This window comes from Aquarana catesbeiana, linkage group LG01, assembly GCF_042186555.1.
Source record: "Aquarana catesbeiana isolate 2022-GZ linkage group LG01, ASM4218655v1, whole genome shotgun sequence".
NCBI classification, from domain to species: Eukaryota; Metazoa; Chordata; class Amphibia; order Anura; family Ranidae; genus Aquarana; species Aquarana catesbeiana.
The window spans coordinates 431,726,220-431,751,657 of record NC_133324.1 but is presented as its reverse complement, the minus strand read 5'-3'; the positions used below and the strand labels follow the sequence as shown (position 1 = coordinate 431,751,657).

Below are 25,438 nucleotides of genomic sequence, written 5' to 3'. Positions count from 1 at the left end.
ATGGCAAAGAACTCTCTGAGGATCTGAAAACAAGAATTGTTGCTTTACATAAGGATGACCTAGGCCCAGTGATGGCAAACCTTGGCACCCCAGATGTTTTGGAACTACATTTCCCATGATGTTCAACTATACTGCAGAGTGCATGAGCATCATGGGAAATGTAGTTCCAAAACATCTGGCGTGCCAAGGTTCACCATCACTGACCTAGGCTATAAGAAGATTGTCCAGACCCTGAAACTGCAGCACGGTGGCCAAGACCATACAGCGGTTTAACAAGATAGGTTCCACTCAGAACAGGCCTCGCTATGGTCGACCAAAGGAGTTCAGTCATATCCAGAGGTTGTCTTTGGGAAACAGACGTATGAGTGCTGCCAGCATTTCTGCAGAGGTTGAAGGGGGGGGGGGGGGGGATCAGCCTGTCAGTGCTCAGACCATACGCCACACACTGCATCAAATTGGTCTGCATGGCTGTCATCCCAGAAGGAAACCTCTTCTAAAGATGATGAACAAGAAAGCCCACAAACAGATTGCTGAAGACAAGCAGACTAAGGACATGGATTACTGGAACCACGTCCTGTGGTCTGATGAGACCAAGATAAACTTATTTGGTTCAGATGGTGTCTGGCGGCAACCAGGTGAGGAGTATAAAGACAAGTGTCTTGCCCACACTGAAGCATGGTGGTGGGAGTGTCATGGTCTGGGGCTGCATGAGTGCTGCCCGCACTGGGGAACTACAGTTCATTGAGGGAACCATGAATGCCAACATGTACTGTGACATACTGAAGCAGAGCATGATCCCCTCCCTTTGGAGAATGGGCCGCAGGGTCTCCAACATCCACCAGTTCCGTGATGTCATCATGGAGGAGTGGAAGAGGACTCCAGTGGCAACCTGTGAAGCTCTGGTGAACTTCATGCCCAAGAGGGTTAAAGAGGAACTTCAGTCTACTCACATAATTTGTAATAAAAACATCTTTGCCATTCTGAAGCTTCCCTCCAACCACTTTGCATATTATTTTATATATACTGTGATTCTGTACTTGCTCAATATGCTGCAGAAATCTCCCTCCACTGAGTCCGGCTGCAGCCATTTTAACTGTGGGCAGCTGAAGTTGCTGCCTGTTCACTTCCTGGATTTACACAGACACACAGAGGCACACCTCCAGCACACCTGAGTTGGCCCACCCTTTGCAGCTATAACAGCTTCATCTCTTCTCTCCACAAGGTTTAGGAGTGTGTCTATGGGAAAGTTTGACCATTCTTCCTGAAGCGCATTTGTGAGGTCAGGCACTGATGATGGACGAGAAGGTCTGGCTTGCAGTCTCCGCTCTAATTCATCCCGAAGGTGTTCTATTGGGTTGTCAGGACTCTGTGCAGGCCAGTCAAGTTCCTCCACCCCAAACTCATTCATCCAGGTCTTTAGAGCCTAAGGCTCTAATTGTCTTTAAAAAAAGGGTGGGCTCAGGACGCAGAGCACTGCGCCCTGAGCCCACCCAGTTGTGTGAGAATAGCAAATTAATATTCACTATTGTGAATGAATATAGTGATTAATGTGTTTTCTCGGGGGCAATGGCTGGTGTTGGCGCTTCCATCATCACAGCACTATGGTTGATATGGATGGATGCGCATTATTTCTATTATTACCTTGTAATATAAAATGAAATCGTTCAACTCACCAGTGGGAGCCCTGAGTGCGTCACATGCCACCGTCACCAGCCACCAGATACAGCTCGTCACCGTCACCTACCACCAGATAAACTGCAGTGATGTAGGGTGGACGTTGAGAGATGTCATCTCTCTGCTCGCTCACCCGCTGGCCCGCTTACTGGCCTGCCTGCCCGCCCGTTCACCCACCCACTCACTCACCGGACAGCTCACTGGCTTACCAGCCGGCCCGCACCACTCACGGCCCAGCTGCAGAGAGGCCATGGCCCATTCCGGGGCCGCGGCCCAGTGGTTGGGGACCCCTGTTTTAAATGATAGAGACAGAATATCAACAAAATTCCAGGAAAAACACATAAAACAAATGCTATAAATTAAATAGCAGTTCAGTGAGCAAAATAAGTATTTGATCCCCAAGCAAAACATACATGACTATTTTCTATAGGATTAAGGTCTGGAGAATGACTAAGCCACTCCATGACCTTAATGTGCATCTTCTTGAGCCACTCTTTTGTTGCCTTGGTGGTATGTTTTGAGTCATTGTCATGCTGAAAGACCCATCCACGACCCATATTCAGTGTTCTGGCTGAGGGATGAAGGTTCTCATCCAAGATATTACAATACATGGCCCCATCCATTGGCCCCTCAATGTGGTGAAGTCAGCCTGTACCTTCAGCAGAGAAACCCAAGCCCCAAAGCATAAGGTTTCCACCTCCTTGCTGGACTGTAGGGATGGTGTTCTTAGGGTCGTAGTCAGCATTTTTCTTCCTCCAAACACGGCAAGTCGAGTTAATGCCAAAGAGCTCAATTTTGTTCTCATCTGACCACAACACTTTCTCCTGATACTTCTCTGAATCATTTAGCTGTTCATTGGCATTACTTTACACGTGCCTTCTTGAGGAGGGGGACTTGTCGTGTTTGGAGGAAAAAAAACGCTGACTATGACCAGAAGACCACCATCCCTACAGTCAAGCATGGAAAAGGAACCATAATGCTTTGGGGCGGTTTCGCTGCTAAAGGTACAGGCCGACTTTGCCGCCTTGAGGGGCCAATGGACGGAACTATGTATTGTAAAATCTTGGATGAGAACCTTCTTCCCTCAGCCAGAACACTGCATATGGGTCACAGATGGGTCAGCATGACAATGACCCAAAACATATCGCCAAGGCAACAAAGGAGTGGCTCAAGAAGAAGCACATTTAGGTCATAGAGTGGCCTAGCCAGTCTCCAACCCTTAATCCCATAGAAAATGTATGGGAGGGAGCTGAAACTTTGAGTTGCCAAGCTACAGCCAACAAAAGCCGGGTTCCACGCACATCATTTATTTTTTTAAATTACTATTAATCTTGCATAATGCATATCAAGCTATTCTTATTATTGTCATTAGCGCTGCCTTTATTATATACAGTGGGGTGACGGAAAGTATTCAGACCCCCTTAAATTTTTCACTCTGTTATATTGCAGCCATTTGCTAAAATCATTTAAGTTCTTTTTTTTTTCCTCATTAATGTACGCACAGCACCCCATATTTACAGAAAAACACAGAATTGTTGACATTTTTGCAGATTTATTAAAAAATGAACTTAAATGATTTTAGCACATGGCTGCAATATAACAAAGCGTTAAAAATTTAAGGGGGTCTGAATACTTTCTGTCCCCACTGTATTCTTCTTAAAAAATACCTTAGGATTTTTCCTTCTTGTGGATTCCCATCTTGCTTGTGGGCAGGAGAAGCCCACAAGCATATTCTACCGGGATACTGCACTGCTGTATTCCCAGCATGCGCAGTAATAGCATGTAGAGGCGCTGTAAACTATACAGGTTGCCATCACAACAGGCGGCGAAAGTGCCTGCCCTGTTATGGCAACCTAGCCCTCGGCGCTTCCCACCGACTCCTGGGAAATGGTGACACACATCTCCCAGGAGCAGTAGTGAGCAGAGGAGCCGAGGGAAGTGACGTCAGGAGCCGCGGTGAGGAAGGGGAAGATTAGCAGGGACCACATAGCAACAGGGATTAAAAGGTAAGTAAAAAAGAAAAAAAAAAATTTCTCCAAATGTCATTTGCTGCACATTTATGTAAAATTATTTTTATGGGTGGACCTCCGCTTTAAGGATTTAGAGAGGATTTAGAGGTAAAAACGAGTGGACCAAAATCCCTCCTGAGATGTGAGCAAACCTGGTCACTAACTACAAGAAACGTCTTACCTCTGTTTGCCAACAAGAGTTTCTCCACCAAGTACTAAGGCCCCTTTCACACTGAGGCGGTTTGCAGGCGGTATTGCGCTAAAAATACCGCCTGCAAACCGCCCCTAAACAGCCTCCGCTGTTTGTTCAGTGTGAAAGCCCGAGGGTTTTCACACTGAAGCGGTGCACTGGCAGGACGGTGAAAAAAGTCCTGCAAACCGCTTATTTGGAGCGGTGAAGGAGCGGTGTGTATTCACCGCTCCTAAACCGCTCCTGCCCATTGAAATCAATGGGACAGCGCGGCTATACCGCGGCTATAGCCGCGCTGTACGAGTGATTTTAACCCTTTTTCGGCCGCCAGCGGGGGTTAAAACCGCACCGCTAGCGGCCGAATACAGCTGCAAGAACGACGGTACAGCAGCGCTAAAAATAGCGCTGTTGTACCGCCGACGCCCCCACCGCCCCAGTGTGAAAGGGGCTGAAGTCATGTTTTGCTTGGGGATCAAATACGGTACTTATTTTACTCACTGAACTGCAACTTAATTTATAACGTTATATCATGTGTTTTATCTGGATTTTTGGTTGATATTCTGTCTCTATCATTTAAAATACACCTATGATAAAAATTAGAGACCCTTCATTTCTTTGTAAGTGGGCAAACTTACAAAATCTGCAGGGGATCAAAAAAATAAATTTTCCCCACTGTGTATATAAAATGTATTTATATTTATATACCACACACACACAATATATATAGATTCAGAATGTATTGAGGCCAGCGTGCCGGGCAGCAAGCCTTTTAAAGAAGATGATCTTGGCAATGGTGGGCTTCATTTCCTTCAGTACGTTTATCCTTGAATAATGTACAGCACAATGTAACCAAGGTCAGCAAACATCTTTCCATGTGTTGATTGCTCTAATGTAGGGTGAAATCTGATTGGTTACCTCGTGTCAGTGTACTTTGTGCCACTTTATTAAATGAGCCCTTTACCAAGACATTACTGACATGCAGCATTTTCCTACATTTGGAATAATGCTGTAAAATCAATAGATGCCTATTACAATGATCAGTAATTGAAAAAAAAAAAAAAAAACAAACACCACATCTGTATGCTTACTTTCCTCTGCATTTCAAATCTGCACTAATTTGTTTGCTTGTCTGCTTTCCACTGTTATATATTACTACGTTCTTTGATTATTGTGCTCATTTAAGCAACAGACATCTGCTGCTATTTTTTTTTTTTTTTAAATGGTAGCAACAAATCACCCAAGGCATCATGAAATGAGCCCGAAGCATCTGCTTTTTACCATTAATAAGGGCTACAAATGAAAAACGAGGCCATGCCATGGAGGTCTAGTCCACATGACCAGCTGTTAGATTAGATTAAATAACAATAGCTCTCAGGGTAATAATTGCGTTAAATGCAACCAAAGCACGCAAATGGTCTTTGGGAAAGTCAGAAACACAATGTACACAAACAATTGAAAGCTACAGGTCAAAGAACAAGAGACGGAGCCTAAAGCATGGGCAGGCAACCTCGGAGACGTGGAGATCTACCTGGACTATGTGAAAGAGATCATAGATCACCGGAGTGCAGTGCACTTGTTTTTTCTTAAATGGACCTTTTATCCCTTCATAGTAAAAGATACATTTGCATCTAAATTTTTTACAGACATCACTAAAAACTTAACCATTTCTTTCAAATAAATCCACTAACATTTATGTCACTTCCACCAGCCATTGGTGACGTACTTGGTGTCTCCCAAGCTGCCTGGCTACGTCATCAATTCCTTCCAGATAGTTCATGGAAGACAATGATGATGTTAACTGTTATTTCCTGTGCACCCAACATTGGCACAGATGGCTTAGTGGGCCTCAAAGTAGAAGCCGGCTATCCAATAATGCGATAATTGAAAACGTAATAGCTCTGCCATTAAGTGGGGAAAGGAAGGAAGGTGTGGAGGGGAAGGGAGGGGGGGGGTGCACTTAAGAAGATAACCTAGCAATGCTCTATTGAAAAGGTAAGGGAGGTTTGAATAAAAATACAAATCACTGTGATATATAAAAATGTATGCTATCGTGGTTATCTTGAGTAGGAAACTTGGCATTCACTTTTATTCACAGTGCAGGGGTAAGTAATCTGGAGTTTGGAGGTCAGTAGTATTTATTGCAGAGTGGAGGGGTCAGGCATATGTAATGAAGAGTAATCCAGAGTTTAGAGGTCAGCAGTATGTATCGCAGAGTGCAGGGAGTATGTAATGCAGAGTTTGAGGTCAGTAGTATGCAACACAGAGTTCAGGGGTCAGTAGTAGGTAACGCAGATTTCAGAGGCCAGTGGTATGTAACACAGAGTGCAGGGGTCAGTAGTAGGTAACGCACGCAGATTTCAGAGGCCAGTGGTATGTAACACAGAGTTCAGGGGTCAGTAGTAGGTAACGCAGATTTCAGGGGCCAGTGGTATGTAACACAGAGTGCAGGGGTCAGTAGTAGGTAACGCACGCAGATTTCAGAGGCCAGTGGTATGTAACACAGAGTGCAGGGGTTGGGAGTAAGGAAAGCAGAGTTCGGAAAAATGTAATGCAGTGTGCAGGGTCAGGAGTAAGTGTACTACAGAGTGCAGTAGGGTAGTGTAGTGGGTAGATAGCAATTGAGGAGTTGCTAACCCCTGGCCTAAAGATTCTTTTTTGTAATTCCTGTATTTTATAAAAAGGTCATGTAAAGTACAAATGACGACATAAATTTTATGGACCTGGCCTAAAGATTCTTAACTTCATTGGATGATCTAGATGACATGAGTTGACTACAGACAATAATGCATGAACATCAAGTATTTTCCTCAACTGAAATAACTGATTTTCCCACACTTTGAAAAAGAAAAAAAAAAATTAAAGTTACGTACCGGTAACGTCTTTTCCAGTAGTCTTTCAGGACAGCCACCATGAGAGATAGTCTCCTCCTCTTCCTCTAGGAAACACTGCGCCAGCCCATAAATTCTTACTTCCCCCTGCCAGACCTCAGTATATTCCAAGATTACCTCCGGTCAGCTGGGGAGACACAAGAACACATTAATGACATACTATTCCATATCATTATCATGCTGCGTTCTGGTCTTTTATAAGACACCCCAAAATTTCGGGTGGCTAACTAGGGCTGTCCTGAAAGACTACTGGAAAAGACGTTACCGGTACGTAACTTTAATTTTCCCCTTTCGTCTTTCAGGACAGCCACCATGAGAGGATGAACGAGCACTTACCAGTTAGGGTGGGACTACAGCTTGCAACACCTTTCGCCCAAAGGCTTGCTCACTAGCCGACACCAGGTCCACTCTGTAGTGCTTAACGAAAGTGGAATAGCTGGACCATGTTGCAGCCCTGCATATCTGCTCTGGTGTTGCTCCAGCCTTCTCTGCCTGAGAAGCTGCCATAGCTCTAGTAGAGTGTGCCCTTATACCCATTGGGATTTCTTTCCCTGCTAATGTATAGGCCTGGCCAATGGCTACTCTGAGCCATCTGGCAATAGTGCGTCGAGACGCTTTGCATCCTTTTCTGGCCCCAGAAAACAAAATAAATAAAGAGTCTGACTTTCTAAACCTCTTGGTCAGCTCTAGGTACTGAAGGATACATCTCCTTACGTCCAACGAATGAAATTTTAATTCCCTTTCCCCCGAGGGGTTGGGACAAAATGAGGGTAGAACTACCTCCTGACTTCTGTGAAAACCAGAAGCAACCTTAGGTAAAAATGCTGGATCAGTCTTGAAGATGATCCGATCTGGAAAAATAACGCAAAAGGGAGGTCTAACAGATAAGGCCTCAATCTCGCTGACTCTCCTGGCAGTTGTCACTGCTACCAAAAAAAATGTTTTTAACGTAAGATCCTTTAGTTGACATTCCTCTAAAGGTTCAAAGGGGGTTCCCGTCAGGCCCTGTAAAACTAAAGATAGGTCCCACTTGGGAAAGGGAGGGCCCTGAACCGGTCTTTGTCTAGACAGAGCCTTAAAGAATCTGACCACCCAAGGGTTGGTGGCCAGATGCTTTTCTAAATAAGCACTGAGTGCTGACACCTGACCTTTAAGGGTACTTATGGATAAACCCCTATCTGCCCCGCACTGAAGGAATTCCAACACCGTTGTGGGACTGTGTACCGCAAAGGAGCCTTCCGCACACCATTCATTGAAACGTACCCAGACCTTTTTATAAATCTGGCGTGTTTCCTTCTTCCTGCTGTTGAGGAGGGTGGAGATTAATTTCTCAGAAAAACCCCTAGCTCTTAGCATACCCTCCTCAGTAGCCAGGCCGCTAACTGCCATTGGTGAACCTGTGGACAGAGGACTGGGCCCTGTGAGAGGAGATCCTCTCGAGGTGGCAGGAATAAGGGAGGTTCGACCGCTAGTTGCTTGAGTACTGAGAACCAAGCCCTCTTTGGCCAATGTGGTGCTACTAGAATCAGGGACGTGTTTTCCATCTGGAACTTCCTGAGAACTGCCGGTAATAATGCTGGGGGCGGGAAGGCATAGCAGATTCTGAAATGCCAGTTCTGGATCAATGCGTCGACCCCTCGCGCTCCCTCCCCTCTGTTTAGGGAGAAAAAACAAGGGGCTTTCGCGTTGCTTCTTGACGCGAACAGATCTACTTCTGGAGGACCCCATTTCTCTGAAATGAGATTGAAAACCTCCTGGTTGAGGATCCAATCGCCCTCTCTCAGTTTGGTTCGGCTGAGAAAATCTGCTATCACATTCTTTTCTCCTCTCAGGAAGACTGCTGAGAGTGAGAGAGTGTGAATCTCGGCCCAGTTCAGAATGTCTGATGCTAAGGCTGACAGGACTCCGCTTCTCGTGCCGCCCTGTTTGTTTACATAGGCCACGGCGGACGAGTTGTCCGACCGCACCTGAACATGGTGGCCCCATAGCTCCTCCTTGAAGAACCTGAGTGCTAGCCCGATTGCCCTCAGCTCCTTCCAATTGGACGACCTTCTTAGTTCGTCGCCCTCCCAGGTGCCCTGTGCTAAAAGGGAACCCAGATGCGCCCCCCAACCCTTGCCGCTTGCGTCTGTGGTTACCACCTGAGAAACTGGGATGAACCACAGACGACCCTGCGACAAGTTTGAGACCCTCCTCCACCACCAGAGGGATCTCTTTACTTGGGGTGGAACCTGTACCAAGGTGTCCAGATCTTTCTGACTGTGATCCCACACCCTTAAGACAAAGGGCTGTAAGGGACGAAAGTGCAGACCTGCCCATTGCACTGCTGGGAGGGTAGCGGTTAATAGTCCCAGGACCGACATCAGAACTCTTATGGAGACCTGACTGCTGCACTGGAGAACAGCCACTGCCCTGTCCAGTTTTTGTACTTTTTCTGCTGGAAGAAACACTCTCAGTAGCGTTGAGTCCAACAGATAGCCTAAGTACGTGATGCGCTGAGAGGGAATCAAACTGGATTTCTCCAAGTTCATTAGCCACCCTAGACCTGTAAGAATTCTCTTTGTTAGTTCTAGATCTCTGACTATCTGCAGTGGACACGGTGCAAACAGGAGCAGGTCGTCCAGGTATGCTATCACTGATATTCCCTGGAGTCGAAGAAAGGCCATCACCTCCGCCAAGACCTTGGTGAAAATGCGGGGCGAGGAGGATAGTCCGAAAGGCAGCGCCTGAAACTGTAGATGTACCGTTGTTCCACCTACATTTACCGCTAGCCGAAGAAACCTCTGCGAGGCTTCTGTAATAGGAACGTGTAGATACGCGTCCCTTAGGTCCAGAGATACCATGAAGCAGTTGCGGGGCAACAGGGCTCTGACTGTGAAAATTGTTTCCATACGGAATCTCCTGTACGTCACTGACCTGTTCAGGGGCTTTAAATTCAGAATCAGTCTGAATTTCCCTGTGGGTTTCTTCACTACGAAGATGTGTGAATAGAAACCCTCTCCCTCCTCGGTCTTTGGAACTCTGAGAACCACATTTTGATCTACCAGATCTCTTAATGCTTCCAACAGAGCCTCGGCTTTTGCCGTACACCTGGGTAGGTGCGTGACAAGAAATCTCCGTGGAGGAGGATTTGTGAATTCGATATGGTACCCCCTTCTTATAATCCCTAGGATAAAGCGATTGGGGGATATCGCTTCCCACTGTGGGAGGAAGGCCCCCAGTCTTCCCCCCACCCTGGTTGGGGAGTCATTGGTTTTTACGGGGCTGTTCAGGAGGGCGAAAAATCGCCCCTCCCCTGCCCTTCTTCTGACCCCAGAATTTCTTTTGCCCTTCCGGCTTTGGAATTTCTTTACGCTTTTGCGGACGAAACCCCTTCTTTGTCTGTGTAGGGGTTTTCCGCTTAACTGGGAAGGATTTCTTCCTGTCTGCTGTGCGGTCCAAGACGGTCTCTAACCCTGGGCCGAAGAGAAGGTCTCCCGTTAACGGTATGCCGCACAACTTGGCCTTAGAGGCGCTATCGCCCGGCCAAGTTTTTAGCCAGAGGGCTCTCCTGGCCGAATTGGCCAGAGCCGCTGATCTGGCCGACATACGGACTGATTCTGCCGAGGCATCAGCTATGTAGGCGATACCCCGCAGAATCGTAGGGAAAGAAGATAGAATGGTTTCTTTTGCCGTTCCAGCTTCAATATGCTCCTGAATCTTAGAGAGCCAGTGCTCCAGATTGCGAGCCACAACTGTGACAGCCAACTCAGGTTTTAAATTACCAATTGTTGAATCCCAAGTCTTTTTGAGAAGAGAGTCTATTCTCTTATCCATGACATCGACCGGGCCCCCATGTCCTCAAAAGCCAGGTCTGTGTGTCTGGAAACCTGGGAGAAATCAGCATCTAACTTGGGACTTTTATTCCAGATAGATGTAGGATCATCCGAGAATGGAAATCTCCTTTTTAAGGATCTAGAAAAAAAGGGTTTCCTTTCGGGATCCTGCCACTCCTTTTTAATAGTTTCAACCAGTACCTCATGTACTGGAAAAACTTTCCTCCTTTGTTCCCCTAAACCCTTGTACATTTGGTCATGAAGGGTCAGGGGTTTCCTGTCTTCCTGAATACCGAGGGTTGTATAAATAGCCCCTAAGAGGTCCTCTACCTCTTCCAGGGATAATTTATATCTGGAGGATTTCCTGGACTCCCCGTCCAGGTCCTCTCCCTCTGAACCATCCTGGGAATCGGAGGAGGAACTGTCTGGTTGTCTTTGTTCCACTACGGAGGGCCCTGAGCTTCCACTGCCCTAACTGAAGTTGCAGGTTGGGCAGGAGCAGAGCCCTGAGCCTGAGGCGAGGTTGTATCCTGGGGGACTGGACTAAAGGGAGGCTGAAACCTTTCAAATAAGGCTTTAAATGAAGAGAAGGTGGACGAAAGCTCCTTAACCGAGGCTGCAAGTCCTGACTCCTGTTCAGAGTCCCTCTCCTTAACAAGGGAGTCTATGCACTCCCTACACAAGACCTTTGTCCATGTTTCCCCTAAAGTGTCCCTGCAAGAGGCACACCTCTTCTTAGAGCTATGTGCAGACCTAGACTTCTCTGTAGCTTTCTGAAATACATGAAAAGAAAAAAACATTTTGTCACTTTTTTTTTTTTTTTTTTCAAAAAAACAAGGATACAACCCTGGGAGTGCACAAGACCCTCCTTAATATGTGGGGATCTGAGCCTCCCTCCCCTGACCACCCAGGGTGTCTGCCCCCCCATGACAGGAACTATACATGGAGGGACAATCCTAGATAAAGAGTACTCTTCCCCAGGGCACTCTTACCTTAGGAAGGCTGGAGGTAGTGTCCGTTGGCTGAGCATCTGCTTCCGACATGACTTGCAGGTGGTTGCTACTACCGAGTCCCACGCTGCCTGTGCGCGTCCCAGACTCGTCTCCAGCCTGTGCCTGGCTTCCCTATCAGCGCCGCGACCCGGAACCGGAAGTCGTGGGTCAAAGGCAAGCACTCGCCCTTCCGCCGGAAATGACGTCGCCCGTCGTCCGGCCCGCCTAGTTCCAAAAAAAAAGAAAAAAAGAGAGCGGTCTGTATGGAATACAGGGAAGGTGAATGCTTGCCTGCTGCAGCCCTGTAGCTGCGATAGGGAGTCCCCCCAACCTGAAGCCGCACTCGGCTAGGAAGTGGTGGCAATAGAACGAGGGGTAAGTCCCCCCATGCCCTAGGAAACCCCTGCTCCCATTACAGGCTCCAAAAAATATAAACAGCCGCAGTCACCCTGACTGAATGGCCTGGTTCCTTGCACAGTGTCTCCCCACCGGAGGAAACACTAATACTGAGGTCTGGCAGGGGGAAGTAAGAATTTATGGGCTGGCGCAGTGTTTCCTAGAGGAAGAGGAGGAGACTATCTCTCATGGTGGCTGTCCTGAAAGACGAAAGGGGAAAATTTCTATATATGAGTGATAACAAAAACTTCTATTTCACTCATGGTTAGTGTTTAGCTGAAGCCATTTATTATCAACCGTGTTTACTCTTTTTAAATCATAACGACAATAGAAATTACCCAATTTACCCTGATCAAAAGTTTACATACCCTGGTGATTTTGGCCTGATAACCTGCACACAAGTTGACACAAAGGGATTTGAATGGCTATGAAAAAGGTAACCATCCTCACCTGTGATCTGTTTGCTTGTAATTAGTGTGTGTATAAAAGATCAAGGAGTTTCTGGACTCCTGACAGACCCTTGCATCTTTCATCCAGTGCTGCACTGACATTTCTGGATTCTGAGTCATGGGGAAAGCAAAAGAATTGTCAAAAGGATCTGTGGGAAAAGGTAGTTGAACTGCATAAAACAGGAAAGGGATATAAAAAGTTATCCAAGGAATTGAGAATGTCGATCAGGGTTCAAACTCTAAATCAAGAAGTGGAAAATTAGGGGTTCTGTTGAAACCAAATCACGGTCAGGTAGACCAACTAAAATTTCAGCTACAACTGCCAGGAAAATTGTTTGGGATGCAAAGAAAAACCCACAAATAACTTCAGGTGAAATACAGGACCTCTGAAAACATGTGGTGTGTCTGTTTCAAGATGCACAATAAGATGGCACTTGAAGAAAGATGGGTCTGCATGGTCGAGTTGCCAGAAGAAAGCCAGTACTACACAAATGCCACAAAGTATCCTACTTACAATACACCAAACAGCACAGAGACAAGCCTCAAACCTTCTGGCTCCAAGTTATTTGGAGTGATGAGACCAAAATTGAGCTTTTTGGCCACAACCATAAACGCTACATTTGGAGAGGAGTCAACAAGGCCTATGATGAAAGGTGCGGAGGTGGATCACTGATGTTTTGGGGATTGTGTTCCATAGATAATATTTGAGCACTAGTTGAGAGTATAACTCTTCCTAATAATGTTAGCCTTAGGGTCCAATCAGGTCTGCCTGTCTGTTTTTTCAGGCGGACCTGATCGGACTCTCCATTCACCCCTATTCACCCCCTACAGACTTGTGTCTGTTTACACCCACCTACCTTCAATCCAATTGGCTAAACAAAAAAAACAAACTGAAGGGGATCTGTCCTCTTCTGTCTAGGCGGAGTGGGATAGTTGGGTGTAGTGGACAGCAAAGTCCATTTACTTCCAACCACCCATAGAGCGGAGCGGGCTCTGTCCATGTCTGCTCTGCATAAACTGAGCAGACATGGATGTTTCATCTACCCGCTCTGCTCCGATCAGCGGACAGATCCCCTGCTGATTGAAAAGGAGCCCGTCCCATGTGAAAGGGGCCCGAGAGCATTTTTAATAAAGCCTACTACACATCACTAGTTTTTTCCGTTCAACTCAGCGGAGCCGCTGTACTAACTAACTAGGATGTTAGGACAGCAATCTCCCTTGGTGTACTATTGTGTTCTGACAGGAGGATGCCCCCCCCCCACCAGAACACTCCGGTCAGCACTCCCAGCCATAGACAGAGTGCTGATCGGGAGCCGGCTGGCAGACCATTTTCAGTAATGAGCCTTCGATAGAAGCCAGACAAATGGCCAGTTTCTGTCAGACCGGCTGCCATACACAGATGCCGAATGTCGGACAGTTTCTATTGAACCGGCCGATGCTGTCCGGAATTCGGCCCATGTACAATAGGCTTAAATTGGAAGTCCAGTCAAAAATGAAAATTTTTCTATTAATTATATGTAAAATATCCTCATCTTTGACATTATTCATTTTCGGTATAGCCGATTGCCAAGTTTAGAAAGTCTAATCAAAGCTAGACAATCAGCTTCTTCCTGTTCTTCAGGGGCAACCTTACTTCCTTATTTCTGAATTCTGCATGGGGGCCTCTTACTTCCTGAAAACGTCCTTCGCTGATACACGCCCCACCCCCATCCCTCCAATCCTTTTTAGACAGACATGCCTAGACCTGCCTAGCCCCACCCCCATCCATCCTCTCCTTCACAGATCTCCTCCTGTCTTCATAGCCTTGTTTTGGATATCAATTTCTTCTGAGAGGGGTGAGGAGGGGGAGGGCAGGCTTTGGAAGTATGTTCTGTTTGTTAGAAACAGTAAAATAGATTACAATGCAACATGCTGCCGATTTTCTACAGTGTACAACCACATGGTTATTTCTGTATGGCACTGTGTACATGGTGTAGCGCTGTGATGGGTACTGTGTACATGGTGTGGCACTGTGATGGGCACTGTGTACATGGTGTGGCACTGTGATGGGCACGGTGTACATGGTGCGGCACATGTCCAGCTAGCTACATGTGAGTAAGTTAGCTACAAAATTAGTTTAAGGCTCTGTTTCCACTAGTTGCACTTGTCATGCCACTTTGGGCACAAATTTTCAGAATTTAAGTGTTAGGGTGGACTTCCACTTTAAGGGTGATGTCCCTGACATCTTGCCAGGGACAGGATAACGTTTCTTTCCATGAGGGAGCGACACATTGCTCATCCAGGAAATGAAGATATACAGTGCCTTGAAAAAGTATTCACACCCCTTGAAACTTTCCACATTTTGTGATGTTACAACCAAAAAGGTAAATGTATTGCATTGGAATTTTATGTGATAGACCAAGTGCATTAAAGGTGCAAGGTGGCACATAAAATTGTGAAGTGGAAGGAAAATGATAAACAGTTTTTAATTTTTTTTTTTACAAATATGGTATGTGAAAAGTGTGGCGTGCATTTGTATTCAGCCCCCCTGAGTCAATACTTTGTAGAACCACCTTTTGCTGCAATTACAGCTGTAAGTCTTTTGGGGATGTCTCTACCAGCTTTGAACATCTAGAGAGTGACATTTTTGCCCATTCTACTTTGCAAAATAGCTCACACTCTGTCAGATTGGATGGAGAGCATCCGTGAACAGCAATTTTCAAGTCTTGCCACAGATTCTCAATTGGATTTAGGTCTGGACTTTGACTGGGCCATTCTAACACATAAATATCATTTGATCTAAACCATTTCATTGTAGCTCTGGCTGTATGTTTAGGGTTGTTGTCCTGCTGGAAGGTGAACCTCCGCCCCAGTCTCAAGTCTTTTGTATACTCTAACAGGTTTTCTTCTAAGATTGCCCTGTATTTGGCTCCATCCATCTTCCCTGTCCCTGCTGAAGCAAAGCATCCCCATGATGCTGCCACCACGTTTCATGGTAAGGATGGTTTGTTCAGGGTGATGTGCAATGTTAGTTTTCCGCCACACATACCGTTTTGCTTGTAGGCCGAAAAGTTCAATTTTGGTCTCATCTGAGCAAAGCACCTTCTTCCACGTTTGCTGTGTCCCCCATATGGCTTCTCGCAAACGGGACTTCTTATGGCTTTCTGTCAACAATGTCTTTTTTTCTTGCCACTCTTCTATAAAGGCCAGATTTGTGGAGTACACAACTAATAGTTGTCCTGTGGACAGATTCTCTCACCTGAGCTGTGGATCTCTGCAGCTCCTCCATAGTTACCATGGGCCTCTTGGCTGCTTCTCTGATTAATGCTCTACCATAGTTGCCAACATTGTAAAAAAAAAAGTGGGACACTTTTGTGGCTGTAGGCGGAGCCGTACAATAATTAGGGGGCGGGGCATTCGTTTGTAGGCATGGTTTAGGAAAAATATACAAGTGCGGCGCGCTTCGCGAGCCACGGCGAACAAAAGACGTGGTTTATGCGACATAGTGGGCGTGGCTTAAATGGACGTGGCTCAAGAGGGTGTGGTTAGAGTCTGAGATGAATGAGGGATGGAGAGGGATGGAGAGGGAAAGGGGGGGAAAGGGGGAGAGGGAAATGACGGGACAGCAGCCCCAGATCACACACACAATAAAAATGTGTGTATTCTAGAAGGTTTAACAATCAGCAGATAAAGATACTCCAAGCACCTGGTGTTAGCACTTCAATCATCCTGGCACCATGGTTGTTATGGTGTCAGGATGATTGAAGTGCATTATTTCTATTATTACATTGTAATATAAAATGAAATCATTCAACTCACCATAATGCAGATACAGTGGGATCCCTGAGCGTGTCACTAGCCACGTCGCCTGCCACCAGCCGTCCATCCTTGCCTCAGATGTCCCAGCAGAGTCCGTCCTTGCATCGGGTGTCCCAGCAGAGTCCGTTCTTGCATCAGGTGTCCCCAGCAGAGCCCCCCTTACATCAGATGTCCCCAGCGGAGCCCCTCCTCACACCAGGAGTCCCCGGCGGAGCCCCCCTCACATCAGGTGTCCCCAGCAGAGCTCCCCCTCACATCAGGAGTCCCCGGCGGAGCCCCCCTCACATCAGGTGTCCCCAGCGGGGCTCCCCCTCACATCAGGTGTCCCCAGCGGGGCTCCCCCTCACATCAGGTGTCCCCGGCAGAGCCCCCCCTCACATCAGGAGTCCCCAGCGGAGCTCCCCCTCACATCAGGTGTCCCCAGTGGAGCCCCCCCTCACATTAGGTGTCCCCAGTGGAGCCCCCCCTCACATTAGGTGTGTCCCCAGTGGAGCACCCCTTACATCAGATTCCCACAGCGGTGTGCCCCCCCACCTCAGAGGTGTCCTAGTGTGTCTGCCGGCCGCATGGCTAGAACCCCCGCCCCTTTCCATAACAGACTGGCAGCGGGGCGGGGGGTAGGCGGGGCGAGGCGGAGCGGGGCGGAGGGTGGGCGGCGATACAGGAGCTCCGTCTAGCCCCCCCCCAGCCGTCTTCCTGAACTTCTTTAAGATGGCGGCCAGCGGAGACAATGTCTCCACCGGCCGCGGACCTCTAGCGATGGCGGCGAAAATCGAGAACGGGATTTCTCGGGACATTTCCCGGGACACCACAAATTCGGGAATGGAGTCTAAGTCCCGGGAAATCCGGGACAGTTGGCAACTATGCTCTACTTGCCCGGCCTGTCAGTTTAGGTGGACGGCCATGTCCTGGTAGGTTTGCAGTTGTGCCATATTGTTTCCATTTTCAGATGATGGATTAAACCTTGCTACCTGAGGTGTTCAAAGCTTGGGATATTTTTTTATAACCTAACCCTACTTAAAATTCTCCACACCTTTATCCCTGACCTATCTGGTGTGTTCCTTGGCCTTCATGATGCGGTTTTGTTCACTAAAGTTCTCTAACAAACCTCTGAGCGCTTCACAGAATAGCTGTATTTATACTGAGATTAAATTAATTACACACAGGTGGACTCTATTTACTAATTAGGTGACTTCTGAAGGCAATTGGTTCCCCTAAATTTTAGTTAGGGGTATCAAGAGGGCTGCATACAAATGCACGTCACACTTTTCAGATAATTATTTGTCAAAAAGCTTGAAACCCAATTTATCATTTTCCTTCCCCTTCACAATTATGTGCCACTTTGTGTTGGTCTATCATATAAAATCCCAATAAAATACATTTACGTTTTTGGTTGTAACATGACAAAATGTGGAAAATTTCAAAGGGTATGAATACTTTTTCAAGGCACGGTAGTATATATACACTATAGAAGCAGAGTGAGTATTCTCACATGTTTTGGTGAACATTTTGCCAATGAGTTCTTACCAAGGTCAGAATTAAAGGTGTGACCTGGGCCTCATTGCATCACCTAAATCTTCTCCTAACATGCTAAAATAAACCTTAGGACAAGGCTGTGGCTAGTGCGACATGCAGTTAAACATTTACAGCATTCCATGAAAATAGAGCGAAAACCAATGCAAATGTGGATTTGAGCACCAGCAAATTATTGGTTTGCTTTTGAGTGATAAAAAAAGAAATGCGAAGACCATGCATTTGATATGAAATGAGCCAGGAAACGCTAGCACATACAGAGTATCTCACAAAAGTGAGTACACCCCTCACATTTTTGTAAATAAATATTTTATTATATCATTTCATGTGACAACACTGAAGAAATGACACTTTGCTACAATGTAAAGTAGTGAGTGTACAGCTTGTATAACAGTGTAAATTTTCTGTCCCCTCAAAATAACTCAATACACAGCCATTAATGTCTAAACCGCTAGCAACAAAAGTGAGTACACCCCTAAGTGAAAATGCCCAAATTGAGCTCAATTAGCCATTTTTCCTCCCCAGTGTCATGTGACTCGTTAGTGTTATGAGGTCTCAGGTGTGAACGGGGAGCAGGTGTATTAAATTTGGTGTTATAGCTCTCACTCTCTCATACTGGCCACTGGAAGTTCAACATGGCACCTCATGGCAAAGAACTCTCTGAGGATCTGAAAAAAAGAATTATTGCTCTACATCAGGGGAGTCAAACTGGCGGCCCTCCAGCTGTTGCGAAACTACAAGTCCCATGAGTTATTGCAAGGCTGACAGTTACAAGTATGACTCCAACAGGCAGAGGCATGATGGGACTTGTAGTTTCGCAACAGTTGGAGGGTCGCCAGTTTGAGACCCCTGCTCTACATAAAGATGGCCTATGCTATAAGAAGATTGTCAAGACCCTGAAAATGAGCTGCAGCACAGTGGCCAAGACCATACAGCAGTTTAGCAGGACAGGTTCCACTCAGAATAGGCCTCGCCATGGTCAACCAAAGAAGTTGAGTGCACGTGCTCAGCGTCATATCCAGATGTTGTCTTTGGGAAATAGGTGTATGAGTGCTGCAAGCATTGCTGCAGAGGTTGAAGGGGTGGGGGTCAGCCTGTCAGTGCTTAGACCATACGCCACACACTGCATCAAAATTGGTCTGCATGGCTGTTGTTCCAGAAGGTCTGATTAAACCAAGATAAACTTATTTGGTTCAGATGGTGTCAAGCGTGTGTGGCGGCAACCAGGTGAGAACTACAAAGACAAGTGCGTCTTGCCTACAGTCAAGCATGGTGGTGAGAGTGTCATGGTCTGGGGCTGCATGAGTGCTTCCGGCACTGGGGAGCTACAGTTCATTGAGGGAACCATGAATGCCAACATGTATTGCGACATACTGAAGCAGAGCATGATCCCTTCCCTTTGGAGACTGGGCCACAGGGCAGTATTCCAACATGATAACGACCCAAAACACACCTCCAAGCCGACCACTGCTAAAGAAGCTGAGGGTAAAGGTGATGGACTGGACAAGCATGTCTCCAGACCTAAACCCTATTGAGCATCTGTGGGGCATCCTGAAAAGGGAAGGTGGAGGAGCGCAAGGTCTCTAACATCCACCAGCTCCGTAATGTCGTCATGGAGGACACCGGTGGCAACCTGTGAAGCTCTGGTGAACTCCATACCCAAGAGGGTTAAGGCAGTGAAGGAAAAAAAATGGTGGCCACACAAAAATATTGACACTTTGGGGGCCCAATTTGGACATTTTCACTTAGGGGTGTACTCACTTTTGAGGTTTAGACATTAATGGCTGTGTGTTGAGTTATTTTGAGGGGACAGCAAATTTACACTGTTATACAAGCTGTACACTCACTACTTTACATTGTAGCAAAGTGTCATTTCTTCAGTCTTGTCACCTGAAAAGATATAATAAAATAGTTACAAAAATGTGAGGGATGTACTCACTTTTGTGAGATATTGTAGCTCTAATGACCTCTATCCCATAAGTGACCACATTCGTGTGGCTTTATTGCACTTGTCCATATGTTCATTTCATAATTCACCTTGTATATTTATTTGCTGCAAACAGTTAAAAAGACCAGATTTTAATGACAGCTTGAGAGACAGATGTTGAAGGAGGATAAAAAAAAAGAAAAAAAAAAAAAAAAAAGGAGGCAATGAACAAATGTGTTTTTGTTTAGGATGACCCCGTATAACTTGCTCAGTGGGATTCCTCTAGCAGCGCAATCATGCTTAACCAATAAAATCCACTCTCATTTCGCCTGCACCGACAGAGGAATAATGTGATGGAAAGCTCTTCCTCCAACCCTCAGAGGATGACACTTCTCCTACCAGAACATTCCTCATGAGGGTAGCTGCAGTAAAGCCACAAAAATGCTTCCAAAGAAAGCCTTCACAACCCGCAGAAGTGCACTGAACAGCCTAACAATGTCCTGAAACAAGTAACTGTCAGCCATATGTCCTTTGTACAAAAGGAGGAAGCCTGGCCATAGAACAAGCACTGTGTGTTCCATAGGAGCTTGTTACCACAGGATATTCCATGTAGAGTTAGTCAAATATTTCTTCTTTACTGAAAAGGAAGTATTTTAGGAATGCCTGCAAGGGATTGCCAGCATGCTGAAAAATCATTTACTCCATGATTATTTCTTGCTATGTTCATCACACCCCATGAAAACACCTAAATATGGAAAATGATTGAAAAGCTGAATGCAAATTGCACCGTGTTCTAATCAAAGGGTAACATGATTGTGGACATTGTACTACACTGCCAGCCTGACAAATTTTATTCCACTTTTACAACCCATCTGTTAAGTGCTGTGATCACACACACACACACACACACACACACACCATTAAACATATGACTGTGGTAACATTCCTAATATTGGACGATGGCATCTAATGTGTTAAACTGGAAAAACGCAGCATGTCCACTTTAAGAAATGACTGCACTGACTGAAATAACATGTCTACCATTTCTTCCCAATGATTTATAGCCATGATCTTCATAGCTGCACTGCTGTCACTCTATGTGACATCTAAATTGGATTTCTATTGGTCTTTATCCCTCATCAGATCTATGACATGAATCAAAGCACCATGTACAGACTCCATTAGGTTTTCTTGTTCTTAGTAGTGACCATTGGCTGCAGTGTATGAGTAAGCCCATAAAATACAGAAAAGGTAGTCTGAACCTGCTGTCATTGCTGAAGGTTCCGGTCTGAAGATTTCTAGCTATTCCTTTTCATCCCCCCTTTTTAACTTAAATTCATTGCAAAGGAAAAATTTTTATATAAAAAAAAAAACTAACAAAACATGTTATACTTACCTGCTCTGTGCAATGGTTTTGCACAGAGCAGCCCCCGAGCCTCCTTTTCTCAGGTCCCCTGCCAGTGCTCTGGGCCTCTCCTCCTTGCCATGTGCCCCCATAGCAAGCAGCTTGCTATGGGGGCACTCAGCAAGGATGGGGGACACATTGCTACAGGGACACTTAACACAATAGGGGCAGGCGGTTCTTTTCCTTCATGCATAGAATGCATACAGGTAAAAAAACATCAGCCTTTACAACCACTTTAAAGTGGTTGTAAACCTCAGACATGAAATATGAACAAAGCATATACTTCTATATTGTGTACTGGTCTCAATTCAGAGCACTAAGTGTCATTTCTGTGTCTGCTGTTTTGTTCCTCTGCTATCAGCAAGAATCACATCTAAAAAGTTTTCCTGACACCAACAGAAAAAGAAAAAAGGTGACAGGGGAGGGACCTCCAGCAGATTGACAGTCTCAGCTGTTACTGTGTGCTGTGTGAAGGGGGTGTGTCTCTTCCCTCCCAATCAGCTCTCAGAGCTCTCCTCACTGAGCTTTGCAGAGTGCCACTTCAACTCTCCACCCCCTTTTTTATGAACACTTGGACAAGCTTTATTATTCTGGACTTTGAATGGATGTAGAGAAGAGAATACTGCAGATAAAGAGGTACAGCTTATATAGGAGGATTTGTTTCATCCCTGTGTATCATCTGCAGCCAGCCACTTCACTGGGTGTATGTAAGGGTTTACAACCACTTAAAGCTTTTAGTCAATCACTGCAGTCAAGACCCCTTTCACAAGAGCAATGTTGACTTGCAATGTGTGGTGTATGCTTTGTCAGCTAGCCCATGCTTAGCTGGAAATCCGGAGGCGATATGCCAAGTCCTACATGCCAGTTTGAAAGGGTTGCTGCACTAGTCACTTTGATGGGGCATGTTGGAAAGCCGTATCACCCACTGAACACAAAATGCCCTACATCTTTTGCCTCCCAGCTGTGACAACTTGCACAGGGCCATCCAGCAGCCAATGCTGGGTTGTGACAGGAACCTGGGGCACATTAAAAATGCGCCTCAACACACCTACTTACTCACAGCACTTACATTGTCAGTTATGACTATGCCATATACTTGGTATAACAACAATGCATGACCTTATTTTATGCAGTCTTCAGTGACATTTGTTTAATAACGGCCGGTTATTGACCTTTTCCACCGAATGTACACTATCTCACAAAAGTGAGTACACCCCTCACATTTTTGTAAATATTTTCTTCTATCTTTTCATGTGACAAAACTGAAGAAATGACACTTTGCTACAATGTAAAGTAGTGAGTGTACAGCTTGTATAACAGTGTAAATTTGCTGTCCCCTCAAAATAACTCAACACACAGCCATTAATGTCTAAACCGCTGGCAACAAAAGTGAGTACACCCCTAAGTGAAAATGTCCAAATTGGGCCCACCATTATTTTCCAGCACTGCCTTAGCCCTCTTGGACATGGAGTTCACCAGAGTCACAGGTTGTCACTGGAGTCCTCTTCCCCTCCTCCATGACGACATCATGGGGCTGGTGGATGTTAGAGACCTTGCGCTCCTCCACCTTCTGTTTGAGGATGCCCCACAGATGCTCAATAGGGTTTAGGTCTGGAGACATGCTTGGCCAGTCCATCACCTTTACCCTCAGCTTCTTTAGCAAGGCAGTGGTCGTCTTGGAGGTGTGTTTTGGGTCATTATGTTGGAATACTGCCCTGCAGCACAGTCCCGAAGGGAGGGGGGGGGGGGGATCATGCTCTGCTTCAGTATGTCATATTACATGTTGGCATTCATGGTTCCCTCAATGAACTGTAGTTCCCCAGTGCCGGCAGCACTCATGCAGCCCCAGACCATGACACTCCCACCATCATGCTTCACTGTAGGAAAGACACATTTGTCTTTATACTCCTCAGCTGGTTGCCGCCACACACACTTGACACCATCTGAACCAAATAAGTTTATCTTGGTCTCATCAGACCAAAGGACATGGTTCCAGTAACCCTTGGTATTAGACTGCTTGTCTTCAGAAAACTATTTGCGGCCTTTCTTGTGCATCAGCTTTAGAAGAGGCTTCCTTCTGGGACGACAGCCATGCAGACCAATTTGATGCAGTGTGCGGCGTATGGTCTGAGCACTGGCAGGCTGACCCCCACCCCTTCAACCTCTGCAGCAATGCTGGCAGCACTCATATGTCTATTTCCCAAAGACAACCTCTGGATATGAAGCTGAGCACGTGCACTCGACTTCCTTGGTCAACCATGGCAAGGACTGTTCTGAGTGGAACCTGTTCTGTTAAACCGCTGTATGGTCTTGGCCACCGTGCTGCAGCTCAGTTTCAGGGTCTTGGCAATCTTCTTATAGCCTAGGCCATCTTTATGTAGAGCAACAATTCTTTTTTTCAGATCCTCAGAAAGTTCTTTGCCATGAAGTGCCATGTTAAACTTCCAGTGACCAGTATGAGAGAGTGAGAGCGATAACACCAAATTTAACACACCTCCTCCCCATTTACACCTGAGACCTTGTAACACTAACGAGTCACATGACACCAAGGAGGGAAAATGGCTAATTGGGCCCAATTTGGACATTTTCACTTAGGGGTGTACTCACTTTTGTTGCCAGCGGTTTAGACATTAATGACTGTGTGTTGAGTTATTTTGAGGGGACAACAAATTTACACTGTTATACAAGCTGTACACTCACTACTTTACATTGTAGTAAAGTGACATTTCTTCAGTCTTGTCACATGAAAAGGTAGAATAAAATATTTACAAAAATGTGCTGGGTTTTGTGAGATACTGTACCTACTGAACATCTGTACTCATTTTGCCATTTGCCTCAGTTAAGCAGTAATAAGTGTCCATCTTTTTCCTCCTTGTAAAATGTAAAAAATCATATAATAAAAAATGTTCAATCATAAAAATGCACCTCAACCGCCAGGTTTTGCTGCACCAACAATGCCCACATGAAAGGGGCCAAACTCTGAGTTTAATGAGCTGCATTGCTATGTATGTAAATGGCTGTTCTCAACAAAGGTTTGCTTGATTTAAAAACAAACAGTGCAAAGTGCAATCATGAAGTAAAGCAAACCATACAGTCCCACCCCTCCTCCATGCATAAGGAAAGCTCTTGTGACCCAAGAACTCCTCGTGGCCAAATTCAGCCTCAAAGACACTTTAGGATGGTCAAATTACGACTATGATAGGGCTGACCATTCTCTGACGTCTTTGGCCAAACACCCCTAAAGGCATAATGATTCTATCATTGAAAAAGGCAGAGGCACACTGATGGCATGCAATGTGTTTAGGAGAACTGTTATATGTAAGCAAAAACTGAAAACAATTAAGAAGAAAAAAAAAAAAAAAAAAAAAAAAAAAAAAGAAGAAGGAGGAGGATGGTTAGAAAACTGCTTTCAGCTTTTTAAAAGCAGTCAAAAACATGGGAAGACGGCATATTGAAGTCAGGGGAATAGGAGATGCATCAACAAATATTAAAGCAGAACTATAGGCAAAACTTTTTTTCAATTTTGAATAGAGCAAGCGAGTGTTATAACCCCTGTCAGGTTTTTTTTTTTTCGTCATCTGTGTCCCATTTCAGAGATTTCTCTTCAATTTCTGTTGCACAGCTAAACAGGAAGTGAGAGGGAAACTCTGCAAATTAAGGGAATTCCTTGGGGAATCCCAGGTCCCAACTGGATGATTTTCCTCCTTCTGTTACTTTTCTGGGGAAAACCCAAAATTAAAGATTTTCTTTACTTTCACTTGCAAGGGTAATGGTAAACAGGACAAACAGAGACAGTCGGGTTGATTTACTAAAGGCAAATTGACTGTGCACTTTGCAAAGTGCAGTTGCATTCTGTAAGAGCAATTGCTCCAGAGCTTAGTAAATGCGCAGAAGCTTTGCTGACTTCCATCATCCAATCACGTGCAAGCAAAAATACAGTTTTATCCATTTTCCTCTCATGTGATTGGGTATTCTTTGCAAAGTGAAGCTTTACCTAATTTACTAAGCTCTGGAGCAATTGCACTTGCAGAGTGCAACTGCACTTTTCAAAGTGCACAGTCGAGTTGCCTTTAGTAAATTAACCCCAGTGAATCTCCTTAACCGGGGCACAGACAGCAATAAAAACTGACAAAGATTTTAATCCCTCTGCACTCTATCCAAAACTAAAAACAAAGTTTTGCCTTTAGTTTAAATTTGTTCAAAAAAAAAATTTTTTTTTTGAAAATTCTTTTTATAAGAAGTTTTTCACATAAAGGTTACAAACTTAAAAAAAAAAAACTTATTAAACATTCAGCACTACAGATCTTGCACCAGTTAGATACATTAGAAGAAACAAAACAAGTACCGGTATATTTGGGAGCT

The 25,438-nt window shown here is 45.5% G+C and overlaps 1 protein-coding gene across 3 annotated transcripts in view; it reads right to left on the bottom strand.

The window, feature by feature from the left end:
• MOB3B (MOB kinase activator 3B) overlaps positions 1 to 25,438 on the bottom strand; it is a 140,847-nt gene that overhangs the window by 71,500 nt on the left and 43,909 nt on the right. The gene's annotated exons all lie outside the window — the stretch shown is intronic.